This window comes from Clupea harengus, unplaced genomic scaffold, assembly GCF_900700415.2.
Source record: "Clupea harengus unplaced genomic scaffold, Ch_v2.0.2, whole genome shotgun sequence".
In the NCBI taxonomy this organism is placed as follows: Eukaryota; Metazoa; Chordata; class Actinopteri; order Clupeiformes; family Clupeidae; genus Clupea; species Clupea harengus.
Window position 1 is genome coordinate 8,644 of NW_024880659.1, and position 3,168 is coordinate 11,811.

At 41.9% G+C, this 3,168-nt stretch overlaps 1 long non-coding RNA gene across 1 annotated transcript; it reads right to left on the reverse strand.

Moving 5' to 3' along the window:
• Positions 1-757: 757 nt before the first annotated feature.
• LOC122132538 lies at positions 758-2,854 on the reverse strand. Its single transcript, XR_006152218.1, has 2 exons — positions 2,713-2,854; positions 758-936 (listed from the first exon to the last, which is right to left on the reverse strand). It is a non-coding gene; the product is annotated as an uncharacterized LOC122132538 (long non-coding RNA).
• Between the last annotated feature and the right edge of the window lie 314 nt (positions 2,855-3,168).

The following is a 3,168-nucleotide window of genomic DNA, read 5'->3' on the forward strand; positions in this document are numbered from 1 at the left end:
TGGCCTGAAACGTGCTCCTGACAACCTTTCACAGAATAGAATAAGAAAAACTGATTCTGACACTTAGAAAAGTTTTCACTAACTCCGGTCCCATTCATTGTATATGGGAACACACATTTTACTCCATATCTCCGGAACAGAAGGTCGTACAGCTTTGAAAGTGTGATACGCCTCCCCTAATGAGAGGTCACTGAACACGCCCGAGGTGGTTTCATCTCTCTACGACGTACGGTTCTGGAGATACAGCAAAAACAAACATTAGTTTAGCTGTATCTCTGGAACAGAAGGTCGTAGAGACTTGAAACCAAGTCTGGCGTGTTCAGAGACCTCAAATTATGGGAGACGGAGATTACTTTCAAAGCTCTACGACCTTCCGTTCGGGAGTTAAAGACTTTGGGAGAGATCGGAGGGGGTCCGATCGGTAGTTTTCATCCCTAACCCTAACCCTAACCCTAACCCTAACCCTAACCCTAACCCTAACCCTAACCAACCCTTTAGGTTATAGGATGACCCCAGACCTGACCTCCATCCTAAACCTAACCCTAACCCTTTAGGTTATAGGATGACCCCTGACCTGACCCCCATCCTAAACCTAACCCTAACCCTTTAGGTTATAGGATGACCCCTGACCTGACCTTTATTCTAACCCTAACCACTGAGCTAGCCCTTACCCCATAAACAACCCTTTTCCTCTCTCTCTCTCTCTCTCTCTCTCTCTCTCTCCCTCTCTCCAGGGGGTGAGTGTACTCTTATTTGATTTATTTATTTATTTGTTTTTTTATTTCATTTTATTTCTTTATACCAAGTTCATGAGGTGTAAAGACAGATGAGGTTGGAGGGTGTTTAGATGGCAGCTGCGCCAATGCCTGGGAGGTCCTGACCGTGGGTTTCACCCTGTTTAGGATTTCCCCATACCCCAAAAACCTAACCCTAACCCTAGTTTTACAGTGTTTTTTAGCTTAGAATAACCTCCACATGGACTCTGCCTTGACGTGGCGTGGGGGCTTACGTGTCTTTGTGGTCATGGGGACCACTTAGACACAACCAAAGAGTCCGCAAAAATAAAAATGTACCAAAAAAAAGGTACCAATAGATTCATAATGGCCTGAAACGTGCTCCTGACAACCTTTCACAGAATAGAATAAGAAAAACTGATTCTGACACTTAGAAAAGTTTTCACTAACTCCGGTCCCATTCATTGTATATGGGAACACACATTTTACTCCATATCTCCGGAACAGAAGGTCGTACAGCTTTGAAAGTGTGATACGCCTCCCCTAATGAGAGGTCACTGAACACGCCCGAGGTGGTTTCATCTCTCTACGACGTACGGTTCTGGAGATACAGCAAAAACAAACATTAGTTTAGCTGTATCTCTGGAACAGAAGGTCGTAGAGACTTGAAACCAAGTCTGGCGTGTTCAGAGACCTCAAATTATGGGAGACGGAGATTACTTTCAAAGCTCTACGACCTTCCGTTCGGGAGTTAAAGACTTTGGGAGAGATCGGAGGGGGTCCGATCGGTAGTTTTCATCCCTAACCCTAACCCTAACCCTAACCCTAACCCTAACCCTAACCCTAGAAATTCTAACAATGGAACCTATGGGTTTAAACTATAAAACTTACAATAGGTACCCAGGCAGTTTGGCACCATCTAGTGGAGAACATAGTCCCCTGCAAACCCAAAATGTTTGAAAAACTTTTTAAGTAATGATGGAGGTCTTAAATAAGAGCAAAACTGCCTATAACCTCTCTATTTATTTATTTTTAAAGGTTGTTTGAAGTATTCTCATGTGATAATACATTCTCATGGCTCACCTGAAATTGTCATGCTCACCTCTAAGCACTTAACATTCATTTGACTAGTCCACTGTTTAAAAACCAATTCACCAGTTTGACTTACAAACAAAGCAATAACTCAATTAGGTCTCTCAGCCACCAGTATCTATGTTTGCTGTGATTGTTTGTCAATAAAAACTAACACTATTACCATCTCCCTTTCTTTACTATGGTGTGTACTTACACAGCAATTACTTACTTACCTACTAACAATTTTTTGCACTTAGGGATTGAACTTGCTTTAAATCCCCTCCCTTCTTAGCACTTCACTGGTGGCTGCCATAACTCCCAGCACCTGGATAAAGGATCAAAATGAATAAATCTGAGGTGACAGTAGAGGTATCCATGAGTTATATGTATGACATGACATACTTGCTTAAACCTGCTTAAGCTTTTAGGTATTTGTCTTATTTATTTTATTTTATGCGTTTGATTGTAGGGAAAAGAGTCTTTTTACTTCTGGTCAACATAGTTTCCTCCTCTTGTTGTAGCAAAGCTTTTCATGGGTTATATCCTGGTAGACATTCAGGGTTATGTATGTACTTACCTTAGAAGAATCTGAATTTTCCTCCTATTCTTCACCGTTGACCCCACGATTTGGGCTTAGTGGGTACACTGCTGTAAAAACATAAACACAAAGAAAACCTAAAAAAATCCATAAAAAAGAAAAAAACTGAAAAACATATTACTTTTAAGAATCCCCCTTTCTTAAATCTTCCTGGGCTCACACTCAAACATAACCAGCTGCTCATGCCTAAACCTAATCAACAATTTAGGTTCTAGGATGACACTGGAACTCCTTAACATAACCAGCTGCTCATGCCTAAACCTAATTAATAGTTTAGGTCATAGGATGACACTGGTACTCCTAAACATAACCAGCTGCTCATACCTAAACCTAACCAACCCTTTAGGTTATAGGATGACCCCAGACCTGACCTCCATCCTAAACCTAACCCTAACCCTTTAGGTTATAGGATGACCCCTGACCTGACCCCCATCCTAAACCTAACCCTAACCCTTAGGTTATAGGATGACCCCTGACCTGACCTTTATTCTAACCCTAACCACTGAGCTAGCCCTTACCCCATAAACAACCCTTTTCCTCTCTCTCTCTCTCTCTCTCTCTCTCTCTCTCTCTCCCTCTCTCCAGGGGGTGAGTGTACTCTTATTTGATTTATTTATTTATTTGTTTTTTTATTTCATTTTATTTCTTTATACCAAGTTCATGAGGTGTAAAGACAGATGAGGTTGGAGGGTGTTTAGATGGCAGCTGCGCCAATGCCTGGGAGGTCCTGACCGTGGGTTTCACCCTGTTTAGGATTTCCCC